The sequence below is a fragment of the Panthera tigris genome, chromosome C1, assembly GCF_018350195.1.
Source record: "Panthera tigris isolate Pti1 chromosome C1, P.tigris_Pti1_mat1.1, whole genome shotgun sequence".
Classification (NCBI taxonomy): domain Eukaryota; kingdom Metazoa; phylum Chordata; class Mammalia; order Carnivora; family Felidae; genus Panthera; species Panthera tigris.
The window spans coordinates 85,663,909-85,678,966 of record NC_056667.1 but is presented as its reverse complement, the minus strand read 5'-3'; the positions used below and the strand labels follow the sequence as shown (position 1 = coordinate 85,678,966).

Sequence of the window (15,058 nt, the reverse complement as noted above, 5' to 3'; positions counted from 1 at the left end):
GTGACAAATACTTACTGGACATCTACTCTGTGCCAGCTCCTATGCCAGGCAAAGCTCTATCTGATGGTCTTTATACCTGCTATAGAAAGGTATGGACAGCAGAGTTCTACGTGTAGAAATTCCAAGTTACTACCCTGGAAACTGTTCTTAAAAATTCTTATCAGCTTGTGGCGCCCAGGTGGCTCAGGTGGTTAAGTGTCCGACTCTTGATCTCAGCTCAGGTCCTGATTGGCTCAGGGTCGTAAGTTCATGCTGGGTGTGAAGCCTGCTTAAAAAAAAATTCCTATCAGCTTGTTTTTGGTAATATTGAGATTTTGCCTAAAAGCTTACAATCTCTTTTCTCTGCGTGCTCTTAAAATAAAATCTGCTTAATTGCACTTCCTGGTTAATCACATTTTTTACTGCAGTACAAGATATTTCTATAAAGCAATTACTACAATGCTATGGGAACCAGAAATTGTTTACTCGTGTATGACTGGCAGAAACGCATTGTGTAACCAGCAGTCTTTTTTCACTATCTATGTGAAGAAGCCGTCTCCTGAGAGAAAGGATAGGCAGTGTGATACAGAAACAGTACCACCTCAGGAGTCAGACAAACCTGACAGTTTGACTCTGGGTTAAGTTCTTCACTTGAGTCTTGGTGCCCTTACTTGCAAAATAGAATAATACTGCCTAACTTAATGTTATTCTGAATATTTGAGAAGATAAGTCATTCGACAGATATTCACCAAGTGCTTTATCCTGAGAGCAATGGAGAATCGCTCTAAGGTCTTAAACAGAAGAAGCAACATAATTAAACGTGAACTTTGGAAACAGAACTCTGGCTGCAATACGGGGAATGAATGAGGGTAAGGCAAGATCGGAGGGACGGAAACCAATCAGGGACCTTCATTATTCAGAAATGAGTGTAGCCTTCGTTGAAGTAGAGGCACTGAGGATGAAGAGAAGTCAGTGGGTTTGAGCACTATTACGAAATTAAAGGTACAGCATAGGGAGTGTAGTCAAAGGTATTTTAATAGTGTCCTAAGGTGGCAGATTGTAGCTACACTTGTGAGCATACCATAACATACAGATTTGTCGGAATGCCTATGTTATATGCCTGAAACTAACATAACATCATGTGTCAACTGTACTCAAATAAAAAAATGAAGAAAGTAGTATCAAGAAGAGAGGGTGACATGTTGCATGTGGGTGGTAAGAGTTGTTTGTTTTTTTTGTTTGTTTGTTTGTTTTTGTTTTTTACTGCAGGAACATGTTAGTGGATATCTTGGATCTCTTGCTTGGATATCTGAGTGGATGGAGGTGCCGCTAACTAGAAGAGAAAACACTGGAAAAGCAGCAGGTTGAGAGAAAAGTGACAAATTCTGTTCTGGACAGGTAAGGTCTTCTGAGAGGTGCCTGTGGGATGCCCAAGTAGTGACATACACCATCAGGTTGGAAATACAGGTCTGGAGATAATTCAGAGGAACATGGCAAAAAATAGAAACTCAGTCTCAATCCATTACTCAACAGATCTCTTACATGGTTGAGGATATCTTTGCTTTCCCCGCTGGCCTGGAAACATCCACTGCTCATGGACCATGAGCTACTTATTATAATGCAGTGTAAGTAGTTCATCTTTGGAAGTTTTAGCAACCCCTTATGCGACCTGGAGGACCTGTCTAGATTCTGTCTCAGCCTCTCAGTTTTCCAAATGTCATTCAAAAAGAATCATTCTCTTGTTTCATTTTCAGTGGTCTATATATTAGTTTTCCACTGTGGTTTCTGAGAACTTCATACTTCTGAAACTGTTTTCAAGATGTGCTTAAAATATGTACCTACTCTCCCTCATGCTAGTTTTGCATATAGCTATTGAGTGTACCATGCTGCTGTCTCATAGGTATACACTGTACTTCATAATTGGGGAGGAGCGTTCGAACCAGAGAAAACACGAGCATCCCTAAGAGAGAAGACCAGTGTGCATTCCCAGCCCAAGGTGGAGCCATGGGGCACCGAGCGGACAGTGTATGACCTGACACAGGAGAGGTAGGCAGGGGTAGGAACATGCTGGGAACATGCAAAGATCCAGAGCTGAGAACGTCACTTGTTCAGAGAACTGAAATTTCAGTAATTCGGAGAATAAAGAGGTGGAACTTCAGAAGTATTTGCTAGAAGAGTCTCAGATCAGGAAGGGGCTCCAAAGCTACATGAGGAAGTGTGGACTCTATCCTGACAGCAATGGGAAATTACTGAAGTTTTACACAAGGGAGACTTGAAGTTTAGAAAGCTCACTTTGTGTGCTCCTTCTCCAAACAAACAAACTTTATGTAAAATGTCGGGGGTGGGGGGGAGTGCTCCTGGGCGGCTCAGTCAGTCAGTTGAGAGTCTGACTCTTGGTTTCACCTCAGGTCATGATCTCACATTCCTGGGTTTGAGCCTGGCAATAGGCTCTGTGCTGACTGAGAGGAGCCTGCTTGGGGGTCTCTCTCTGCCCGACCCCACTCGCGCACACAGTGCATACTCCCTCTCTCTCTCAAAATAAATAAATAAACTTTGGGGAAAAAAATCTCACTTTGGTTCTCACATGGAGGATGGCTGGATGAGTGGTGGTAGCCAGGGGTCTGTTACAAAATGCCAGATGAGATAAAAAGGTAGCTTAATTTATGTCAGGGTACCAGGGAAAGAAAGAAGTGGACACTTTCGAGAAACACTGGATAGGAATAATTTTCAGTCTGGAATATCTGGATGTGGGTGGGGAGTCAAGGAAGGCATAAAGCATGACTGTCACCCAGGTTTCTGGTGTGGGCAACAAATGGCGGCATCTTTCTACTCTGTCCCTCTTTCTTCTAAGGAACTTTCCTGTGCCTACAGTTGCCCTTGCACTTTTTTCCTCTGCAGTGGTGACTATAAAAATACTTATGTTGCTAAGAGTCAGTTGATATTAAGTTGATATGGAAGAAAATGCATGTTGCTCCTGTTGCTGTTTGCTGCTACTGTTGTTGCTACTTGCTCCACTGATGGAAGTTCTGACTCTAAGAAGTCAGAAGCTGAGACCTGGAAGAGAGTGGCTTCCCTGCTCCGTTCTCCAGGGTGTTTTAAGGAAAGAGCACCAAGGGTACCAAGCCTTATTCCTTAAGAATTTAAGTTCCCTACTCCTGATGCCAAAGTATAATATAGAGTCACAGTTTCTTTTAAGTTATCATAAAGTATATTCCTTTAGTCACACAGCTGCAAAATTCTACAAATTGCATTACCACGTAGCAATACCTGTCCTCACCAATTCTAAGATCTGATTTATTGAAACTCAAACAATTTCTAATTCCTCATACACTGACCACAAGCATGAGTCACAACTTTGTTTAACAAGTGTTTTAAAAGCTATCATGGCTTAACATAGTGCCTTGAAGAGCTTTTTTTTATACTAAAGCCTATCATCTGATATGCTCAGAACATATCAGAACTTTCTTTCAATGCAAAATATTTTTAAATTCAGTTACCCTGAAACTCTTGCTTTTAGTTTGTTAGTAATTCTCTTTCAGACAGGATGTACTTCATTTGAAGACAAAAAAAGATAGTAAAGGAACTTCCAACAGTTTATTTCTCTGAAACCATTTTAAGAAGTAATAAAGATCCACTCCTTTTTTCCTGAGAACTAAGAATATTTTTTAGTAAATGCCATAAAGAAAATGTGCAAAATTTTATGAAAACACAGTATTTTAGGCTATATTTGCTAATAGATTGTGGTATTTGAACACTTTTAGTGAAGAAGAAAAATACTATAGCAGAATTTTAGGTGAGCCAAGAAACAGAAATAAGTTCATTAAATTGGCTATAGATTTTCCTCTCTTCCATTTTAAAAAAAGTTTATGTCTAGTGTTACGTATCTGACAGGTACTTAATCAATATATTTTCTTTTTGACTAAAGGTCCTGCATTTTTCAGTCTGAGAAGGCAGCATATTTTTGTTTAATGTTTGCATTGCAACTTGAAGTCACAGGTCTTGTGTTTGTTTATAAACACAATCAAGGCCCTCCTTTTGTCAATCAACACCATTGTCATGAGTCTTCCTTGCACAAAAGCATTTTAAAGAACACAAAATAAATGTTTTCAAGGAGACAACCTAGTTGGAATGCAGCTTTTTGTTGGCCTATTCACTTGTGGGAGAAAAACTAATGAGAACCTCATTTCAGGCCAATGGATTGTGTAATTTATTTATTTATTTATTTATTTATTTATTTATTTATTTGTTTGTTTGTTTTAGGAAGGATGATGTCAGTGATGTTGAAACCAGAAAAAGAAAGGCTTTTTTCTGTGCATGTCCTGTCTCCAATTTTTTATTAAATAGTATTTATGATGAAAATAGTACATGTTCCATGTTCTTATTTCACTGGTAGAGATGGTCAATACATAACAGGCTAGCCTGGCCATTATTGATGTTTTAGGTAATTTAAGCATTTTCTCAACATGACAGTACTTTGATTCTTTTTTTGTTTTGTTTTGTTTTGTTTTGTTCTGGGACTGTAATGCAAACAAACCTGAAGCACTTTATTTCCACTGACAGCAACTATTTTGCTTTTAGAATCTTTTTACTTTTTATCACTGCTGAGTCACATTGGAATAGAAAATCTGACATTTGCTAAATGTAATACATAGTTATCCCAAATTTTAAATATCAAAAATTAAAGTTATTTTCTTTATTTGGAAAGAAAAACCTTCTAAGTGTTCAGTAGCTAGGAGTAGATTTAAATATATTGTGAGTTTATATATCCCATATCATTTGGCATTGCCTCCAAAGGATCTGACATTAGAAAATTCCATGTGTCCTTAGAATATTTTGTTATACAGAAATAACTGGGGGTGCCTGGGTGGCTAAGTCTGTTGAGCATCTGACTCGACTTCAGCTCAAGTCATGAACTCCTGTTTGTGAGATCTAGGTACCACTCCCACCCCCCACCCCCCAACTCCCTGCCCCCAGCATTGCTGTCAGCGAGGAGCCTGCTTGGGATTCTTTCTCTCCCTCTCTCTCTGCCCCTCCCCTGTTCTCTGTGTGTGTGTCTCTCTCTCTCAAAATAAATAAATAAACTTAAAAAAAAACTGCTGGTTAAGATGATTTCCCCCATTTTAGTCTTCATCATTAGAGTATGTGTTAATACCTTATATTAGTATTTAGTTAGTTAGTAAGGTATTAGTTAATACCTTATATTAGTATTTACCCTTTTTAATAGAGTACTTTTCTCTATAACCTTTGATTTCTCTATTACATAGCAGATCCTGATGAGGTTTTGGGGTGATGGTGGGGTGGTCTGGAGCTCATGGCCAAGAAAGAATTTTTTAAGACATCTTTGGTGCAAGAAGATAATTTTATTTAAAGCACAGGGACAGGACCTATGGGCAGGAATTGCTGCATGGGGTCATGATGGGTAACTCGTTACATACACTCAGGTTGGGAGGGGGTCAGGGATAGAGTAAGTCTCTAAGGAATTTTAGAAGCAAAGTTTCCAGGACCTTGAGGGGCTAGCTGTTGCTAGGAAAACACCATTTATTATCATTTAGTAAAACCTCAGTCATGAGAACCTTCAGATGTATATCAGGGGGCCATAAGCTTGGAGTACGATTGCCAGAATACATCTTGGGGCAGTTGAGGTAAAGGAAGCAAACTTACAGGATCCTGGAGGTTGGGATAATGTTAAGCTAGGACTCTCCTTTGCCCCTAGCAAAGTGTCATCATCGAGGCAGCTGAGATCTTAGAGGAAGGTCACTCGGTTGATTTCAAGGACTTGTCAATGGGCTGCAGGTGGTAAGGGAATTTAGTTTTTCATTTGCCTTAGTTTCTCACTTTACCATGGCGAGCACTTAAACCCCCTTCCTTTGTTCTTGGGTAGCCAGGAGTGTCCTAGGAATATCACACATATTCCACCTGTGGGGGAGGAGCGAGGGGTGTGCCAGCTTGTATTTTGTCCTCAGCCTGCCCCACACTCCCTCATCAAGCCTAATACCTATCTACTTGTTAGGAGCACTGTATATGGGATTCCTTGCACTGAAAAGGTTTGACTAGGTGATCTTTCCTAACATTCCACAATAACAAGAAGATTATAAGGTTGTCATATGTTATCTAATTTATTCTCCTAACATTGGTCTGAAGTAGAGGAGTAAGTACACTTATTCTCATCTTATAGCTGGAGAAAAGAGCTGTAATTCTCCCTACATAATGCAAGATCTAGTACCTAAACCCCAGTCTTCTGACTTTCTCTCCTTACAGAATAACCACAGTTGCATATAAACAACTTGTCTATTTTCTGAACCTTCTCAGATGACCTCCCACTTCCTAAACTCCTGCAGATCTTTTTTCTCAAGAGTGATACCAGTTCTATAATATGCTGATAGAGGTTTGAAGTTGAGCTAATCATGTGGCTTTAGATGAATCATCAAAGCAAGCCAGTGGGAAAATATAAAAAATAAATTGTAAACTTTGACTTAAAATCTGCTGGGTTAACCATTCAAGTAAATGATTTATCACATTTATTTGTGATCACTGTCTTAAATCCTCATGACGGTTGGCACCATATATTCTTTTGATAAAACATTACATGTTGGAGTTCTTTATCCCAAATTTAAGATTGAAACATGTAAAAATGGGATTTCCAGGATCAAACGAGCTGCAGAGACACCAAAATACATTGCAGGATGCTGGGTAAATGTAGTTTCGGCATAATTTTACAAATATGAACTGCTTGAGAAACTGGAGATTCTTTGTGATGAAATGCACTATCTTGCAAAACTTAAACATTATAATAACAACACAGCAGTGTTATTCTCTTATAAATAAAACTTTCTTTGTTAGGAGTTAGTTGTTTTACTATTCCAGGAGATACATCTGGAAAGGGTCTAGTTCACAGTAAGTGCTTGATAAATATTTGTTGAACGAATAAAAAGATGTCTCAAGTCTAGAGAGGAGTCTGAAATTCAGAAATAGATTGAGAGCCACAGCTAAAGAGGAGGGAGCTGAATTTATTTATGCCAGATGGATGAAAGACAAGTATGTGGATGAGAATTTCTCAAGAAAGCACCTAAATAAGAAGTATAAACATGGATAGGAGGTAAAATTATTACAACTATATTATGTCATCTAGAACTGGACTTCAGTAAGGTAATCAGTATAAAAGAAATATAAAAATCCGTAACTGTCAGACACAGAAAATAGTTTGGAAAATGTAAAGGAAATTGTGTCATAGATAATATAAGACATATGTAAATAAATAGAAATAAATGTTACAAAAATATATAGAACTTACTTGAAAAAATTATAAATATCCACTTAGAGACATAAAAGAAGACTTGAATAATGGAGAGCTAATCCCAAACTAGAGGATAAATTTGGCAGTCAAAATTCCAATAGCCCACTATGTACCTATTAGAATGGCCCAAATCCAGAATACCAACACCAAATGCTGACAAAGATGTGACACAACAGGAACTCTCATTCATTGCTGGTGAGCATGCAAAATGGTACAGCCACTGTGGAAGAGTGTTTTGCAGTTTCTTAGAAAATGAAACATATTCTTATCATATGGCCCAGCAATTGTGCTTCTGGTATTTACCCAAAGGAACTGAAAACTTATGTCCACACAGGGGTGCCACACAGGGGTGCTCAGTTGGTAGAGCATGTGACTCTTGATCTCAGGTTGTGAGTTCCACATGGGGCGTGGAGATTACTTGAAAATAAAAACTTACATCCATACAAAAACCTAGGCACAGATATTTATGGTGGCTTTATTCATAATTGTTAAAACTTGGAAGCAACCAAGATAACTTTTAGTAGGTGAATGGATAAATAGCTTAGAAACAGAATATAGCTTAGATAACAGAATATTACTCAGTGCCAAAAGGAAATGAGCTGTCAAGCCATAAAAATATGGAGGAAACTTAAATACATATTACTAAGTAAAAGAAGCCAATCTGAAAAGGCTACATACTGTATGATTCCAACTATATGACATTCTGGAAAAAGCAAAACTATACAGACAGTAAAAAGATCAGTAGTTATCAGGGGTTGAGGGACAGGGAGGGATGAATAGGCAGAGCATAGAGGATTCTTTTTGGGCAGTGAATATGTTCTGTATGATACTGCAATGATGGATATATGTTATTATACATTTGTCAAAAGCCTAATATACAATACCAAGAATGAACAAGGTACACTACAATGTATAACATCAAGAGTGAACCCTAATATGAACTATGGACTTAGGTGATAATGATGTGCCAATGACGGCTCATTCATTGTAACAAATGTACCATTCTGGTCCTGTGTGATGGGAAGGTTGTGACTATGTGTATGTGTGTATTGGGAGTGGGGGTCATGGAGTACATGGAACTCTGTACTTTCCACTCATTTTCACTATGAACCTAAAATTGCTTTTAAAAAAAAGTCTATCAGAAGAATTCTAAAGCTTTAACAAGGAACCTGAGTGAAGATTATAATATTTATCTCGTATAGCAAAAGTACCAAAACTTCCAGGAAAATTCTGCAAAGGAAGAATTCTGGGAGTGAAGAATTGAGCAGGGAATTGGTCCTGCAAAATATCAAAGCATAACTTAAAGCTACAGTACATTAAATAGTATGCTGTCGGCATAGGAAGAGGCAGATGGAACTCTGGGTCAGAACAGAAAGTCCAAAAAGGGACTCAAATCAATATAAGAATACAGAATACAATGAAAAGAGGCATTTGAAATCGTTGGCTCAAAACCAATTTATCATTTGGACATTATGGTGATGGACTAGCCCATTGGGAAAATAAAACAAAACAAAACTGAAGCTGATTCCTACCTAATTTTTTAAACCAACTATACATAAATGGATCAAAAAAATTTACACATTATGGAAAAAAACACATAATATAAAATTTATCATTTTAATGTGTATAATTCATAAATGTTTTTATCACCCCAAAAAGGAGCTCTGTATCCAGTCTCTCTCCTCTTTCTAGTCTCTGGCAATCAGTAATCTGCTTTCTGGGCCTATGGATTTGCCTGTGCATTTCATATAAATTTAATCATACAATATGTGACCTTTTGTGTCTGGCTTCTCTCACTTAGTGAAATGTTTTCAGGGTTCATCCATGTTATGGCATATATTAGTACTTCATTCCCTTTTATGGCTGAATAATATTCTTTTGATTGAATATACCATATTTTGTTTATTCATTAGTTGATGTATCAACGATTTTTTTTAAAAATGAACTCCTAAAAGAACTGAAAGAAAGATACTTGAACATTTTTATATTTAATTAAAGGATAAGGCCTTTAAAACATAAAATATAATTCTTTGAAATAAAACATGTAAATAAGGAGCATTCTGTATAAAGGGGAGAGAGAAGATGTATTCTTCAAAAATGTCAATGTCCTAGGGGCATCTGGGTGGCTCAGTCGGTTAAGCCTCCAACTTCGGTCCAGGTCATGATCTCGCAGTTGGTGGGTTCGAGCCCCATGTCAGACTCCGTGTTGACAGATCAGAGTCTGGAACCTGCTTCAGATTCTGTATCTCCCCCACTCTCTGCCCCTCCCCACTTGTGCTATGTCTCTCTTTCTCTCAAAAATAAATAAACATTAAAAAAAAGTCTAGGTCATAAAAGACAAAGAAAAGCTGCAGAAAGTTCCAGATAAAAAGAAGCAAAGAAATGTAACAATTAAATACAATTCCTGGGGCGCCTGGGTGGCTCAGTAGACTGAGGAACAGACTTAGGCTCAGGTCACGATCTCATAGTTTCTGAGTTTGAGCCCCGCATCAGGCTCTCTGCTGTCAGCTGGGAGCCTGGAGCCCGCTTTGGATTCTGTATCTCCTCCTCTCTCTCTGCCCCTCCCCAGCTCACATTCTGTCTCTCTCAAAAATGAAGAAACATTAAAAAAAAAAAAAAAACAATTCCTGACCCTAGACTTGATTCTGTACTGGAGAAAGATAAGAAGAAAAATCGATTTCTTTAAAAAAATGTTTTTTCGGGGGGGGGGGGTGCCTGGGTGGCTCAGTCAGTTGAGCATCCGACTTCAGCTCAGGTCATGATCTCACTGTTCATGGGTTCGAGCCCCGCGTTGGGCTCTGTGCTGACAGCTCAGAGCCTGGAGCCTGTTTCAGATTCTGTGTCCCTCTCTCTCTACCCCTCCCCTGTTCACACTCTGTCTCTGTCTCAAAAATAATAAACATTAAAAAAAATTAAAAAAATTTTTATTATTCATTTTTGAGAGAGAGAGAGAGAGAGAGCGAGAGAGCGCGCACATGTGGGGGATGGGCAGAGAGAAAGGGAGACAGAATTCGAAGCAGGCTCCAGGCTCTGGTGCTCAAATTCAGTAGCTGTGAGATCACTACATGAGCTGAAGTCGGATGCTCAACTGACTGAACCACCCAGGCACCCCTATTGATTTCTAATAGTAATAAGTTTAGTGTATCTGGATAAATAATATTTAATTTTAATTGTAAGAAGCACAACTCATCTCTTTCATACAATTCTGCCATAGCTCTCCATGTTTCTACTTGGCTTCACAGCAACTCTCTCCAGTCATTTGTCCTCCAGGCCAAATGTATCAAATAAGGATCTAAAAGCAACATAAAATCACTTTTGCATCAGTAAAGAGCTCTCAACTGGAAAAAAAAAAAAAAAGAATCATCCTAGCCTGCATGCATGTGAGAAGATTACATATTTGCACTCCTCATTCCTCTGAAAAAGCTAATCCAAGCTTCATTACCGTCAAGCTTGTGAACATTTACATAAACGATAGGTTTGTTATCACTTATTGCTGGATTCAGCAGATTACATGCAAAATGTGCACAGACACGATTAAAAAATCTTTGAACTTTTAATCAAAAGAGTAAGCAATATTAATTCATTTGGACAAGTGTGATACACATACTTTATTATAATACTATTTTGCATTTGAGATTACCACACTACAATAATTATTCTTCATTAATGAAGGTTTGTTGCTATGTAATTTCACTGTGACTCTAGGCAATAACATCCTTTCTAGAGAATTAGTTACATTTGCTGTAAAGTTATTTTACAAAAAAACCCCAAAACCCATATTCTTTATAAAATATAAATTTTACCATCATGGTATTTGATTCTGTAAAGCTCATAGAAATATCACTAAGAACTATGAATATGGGAAGAATGAACAATCCTCAAATGGAATAAGAAATAAGCTTCAAATTTAAAAGCCTAGTATATTTCTGTAAGTATTGATTTTGTGAAGCCAAAAAAGAAAAGTGCCCCAATCTTATTGCTGCCCCACTCTATTAATGGAGATAGATGTAGACATAAATAATTATAACACAAAGAAGGATGCACATTAATGTAACAAAAGAAGTGACATGCTAATTATTTCTAGAAGGATCCTGGAAGGTTTCATGGAAAAGATATTTGAATTCATCTTTGAAGAATGGGTAAGATCAAGAAGTAGTGGAGGAAAGGAGAGAGGGGGAGCAGGATGTAAAAGGCAGACTCCTGAATGCCAGCCTAAATGGTGAATCTTTATTCTCAATAAATAGAAAGCCACAGGGTTTTGAGTTCCAAAGTAATGAGCAGAGCTATGAGGAATAGCCTGAGGGTACTGTAAAAGGGACATTCGATTGGGAGAAAATTATGGGCCACAAAGTTATTTCAGTGATTGGTCGGTGTGTCTGTTCCACAGAGAGTGGTCACAGGCTTCTCCAGCCAGACACCATGTTTTCCATCACTTTATATTCCCTGAACTACACGTATTTAGCAAGTGCAGTTGAGTGCATAGATGAAAGGGAACCAGCTCTTGTCTATGCTAACGGTGGAGGGAATGAAATCAAAGAGAGGCACTAAAATTGAGGAGGTGGCATTGTAAAGAGATGGTTGGATATAGACGCTCAGGGAGACAAAGGAATGAAGTCATTACTCAATTTACCCCAATAAAAATTTACTGAGCACTTATTATATGCCAGAAGTGTGGCAGATGTTAAATATACAAATATGAGTTAATACCTGGTCTTTACTATCAAAGAACTAGGGTAGAAAATAAGTCTAGGGGTGACAGTGAAGGAAACAGATAATAATATAATATGCAATAAATATGTGTGTATATACATATAGATGCAATAATATGAGTGGAAAGTTCACAAATAGTAAAGAAAGAAGGAATTTATTTTGCCTAGGGAGAATTAGGGAAGACTCCATTGAGCAAAGATGGTGGAGTACGACTTTGAAGAATAAATAGGAGTTTTTAAGGTAAGGGGGTGCAGGAAGCCATCTCACAGAGAGGAATTAACATTTGTAAGTATGTGGAGGTCTTAAAAACCTTATTGTGTGTGTGTGTGTGTGTGTGTGTGTGTGTGTGTGTGTGTAAGTAGTTTGGAATTGCAAAAGCATGAATTGCAAGACACAGCTGGGAAATAAGAATGAGATCAGAAAGCTAGGTAGGGGATAGGAAGGTTTTGCATTGCAAGCTAAAGAGTGTGAACTTTATTCTGTGTGTGGATGGGAGTTAGTGAAGATCTTCGAGCTGCATAGTTATGGACAGATCTATCTACCCTTTATTTTTTTAATTTTTTATTATTTTAGAGAGAGAGAGAGTGCATGTGCAAGTATAGAGGAGAGAGAGAGAGAGAGAGAGAGAGAGAGAGCCCCAACGTGCAGCTCTGTCTCATGACTCTGAGAACATGACCTGAGCAGAAATCAAGAGTTGGACACACACCAACTGAACCATCTGGGCACCCCTCTATCTACCCTTTAGATGAGAAGCAGGTTAATGAAAGCTTGGCAAATGGATGGGTCACAGGGGAGGAGAGTGGGAGTGAGCAGAGAATGGTAATAGTAAAGACACTGTTGCAAGGGTCAAATGAGAGAGAAGGAAATCCTACTAAGACAATGATAATAGAGAAAGACTAGATAGAATAAAATCAAGAGATATTCGGTGATAAAACTGGACAAGCTCAGTGACATGGGAAGTGAAAAAGCCAACTCCTAGGCATTTTGACTGAATTACTCAAGTTGAGAGTTGTACTACCCAATGAAGATTTGGTCTGGGGTAGGAGAGCCTGAGGCATCTGTGGCATCATACCCAGGGGCAAGTTTCTAATAGAGAGTAAAATTCACATCCACAACTTTGGAGAAATGTTAGTGCTAGCATTCACATTTCACACATGAACAGATGGTGATATTATTAACCAAGATATGGAATACAGGCTACAGATATGCAATGGTTTAAAATGCAAACTATAATGTTGGGTTTTTGATGGTTGATTTTGATTAGCTGGTGGGATAATCATGTGAATATGTCCATAAGAAGTTTAGAAGTATGGTACTTCCATATGACAGAATACTATGAAGTCCTTTAAAAGATTCAATAGCTCCATTTGCATCAATTAGAAAAGATATCCATGGTATGTTATAAAGAAAAAATACAAATTGTAGAATATGTAATATGATTCCACTTTTGTAACAAAATATATACATATATAAATATGTACATATAAATATATTACTATATACATACATGTGTAAATATAAACACATACATATATACATACAAAATAAATATATGGGAGGAGAGACAGCTAATCAATCCTTTACTGGATAGTCTACTGTATTCTTTATATTGTTACAATAGACATTCATTGCTTTTTTTTGTTTTTTTCAAGTTCTTTTCAGGGTTAAGAAACTGCAGGAAAAAAACTAGAAAAAAAATAAGGTTGTCAAGTGAGAATGTAAAAGGAGGAAAAGAGGGACAAAGACAGGAACCTGAGACAGGCACGAAGCAGAAATACAATTTCAGAGTCAGAGAAGAAAGATGAGGATGGAAAGATATCTGAGGGTTAACGATCCGGAGAAGTGGTTGGTGTTGAAGACTTCAAAAAAAAAAGGTGGAGCCTGGGTGGCTCTGTCAGTTAAGTGTGGAACTTCAGCTCAGGTCATGATCTCACAGTTCCTGGGTTCGAGCCCTTCATCGGGTTCTGTGCTGACAGCTTGGAGCCTGGAGCCTCCTTCGGATTCTGTGTCTCCCTCTCTCTCTGCCCCTCCCCTGCTCATACTCAGTCTCTCTCTCTCAAAAATAAATAATTATTAAAAAAAAAAAAAAGGCGGATAAAATAATGACCTGACAGTGGCAAATGGGGTTAGGGATTGGCCAGTTTTGATGAAGCGATTTCTTGAGGGCAGGATCAGATTGCATTTGGTGAAGCATGAGATTAAAATGAGTTCGTAAAGAAGAGTGCAGTTAGTTACCAGGGAACGGGCATCAGGCAAAGGGAAACTACAGCATCTGTGTAATCTAAGGCTGAAGAACCAGTGTTCTGACAAAGGCTGAAAACACAAAAGGAAGAGGGAGTAGCTGAGCTATTTCATTGGATATATTTAAATTTCCTTTAAAAAGGGATTAATACTGTATGCACTTTCATATTTGATTTCCAAACCTAGTATGCTTTTATTTACATTTACATTTGACTACAAAGAATCACGCTGGGGGCTTTTACAACTCATTTTTAATTCCCAACTTTGCCATTTTTCAGACAAAAACAGGAACCGGAAAGAAGTGGCTGGGCAGGCTGTCTGTGGTGTGACGCACTCTGCTGGCCCAGACAGCTAGAGGAGATGTTGTCTTGGTTCTCATGAAATGCAGTCTTCTAACGTTGGATCAAACAACCTTAATTGTTCAAAGTGACAGTAAGTGTTAGAATAAACCACAACAACTAAATCCGTTGGCAGTAATAGAACTCCACCCAAAGGCTGTTTCGAAAATACACTTGTGAACACTGCTATTACATGTATCATAGACCTCTTTGATATTGGAGTTGGACTATTTTTCTGCAAGCTGTTCATATCTTGACTTCACATGCACAGACACACACAGGAGAACAATGAAAACAGCCATTTAAACATATATTCGTTTGGGGATTGTGCAAGACAAATTTTTGTCCTCAGACAGTTTCCTTCCTCATCATCCATCAGAAACTTATCAACATTGGCATATGGTTAGAAAATGCATGTTAATTTTAAATTTTAAATGCTGACAGCCTGAAAAAGGGAAAGTCTATGGGGCATATCTCCTAGGTAAGATAATAGAGT

At 38.1% G+C, this 15,058-nt stretch overlaps 1 long non-coding RNA gene across 3 annotated transcripts; it reads left to right on the top strand.

Moving 5' to 3' along the window:
• Positions 1 to 530: 530 nt before the first annotated feature.
• Positions 531 to 14,578, top strand: LOC122241534. 3 transcript variants are annotated; one of them, XR_006221745.1, is made up of 3 exons: positions 531 to 1,604; positions 1,880 to 2,025; positions 14,503 to 14,578. It is a non-coding gene; the product is annotated as an uncharacterized LOC122241534 (long non-coding RNA). The 3 variants fall into 3 exon arrangements; XR_006221744.1 differs by lacking the exon at positions 14,503 to 14,578 and having other exon boundaries at positions 531 to 848; positions 1,249 to 1,604; positions 1,880 to 2,287; XR_006221746.1 differs by lacking the exon at positions 14,503 to 14,578 and having other exon boundaries at positions 531 to 1,377; positions 1,513 to 1,604; positions 1,880 to 2,287.
• Positions 14,579 to 15,058: the final 480 nt, after the last annotated feature.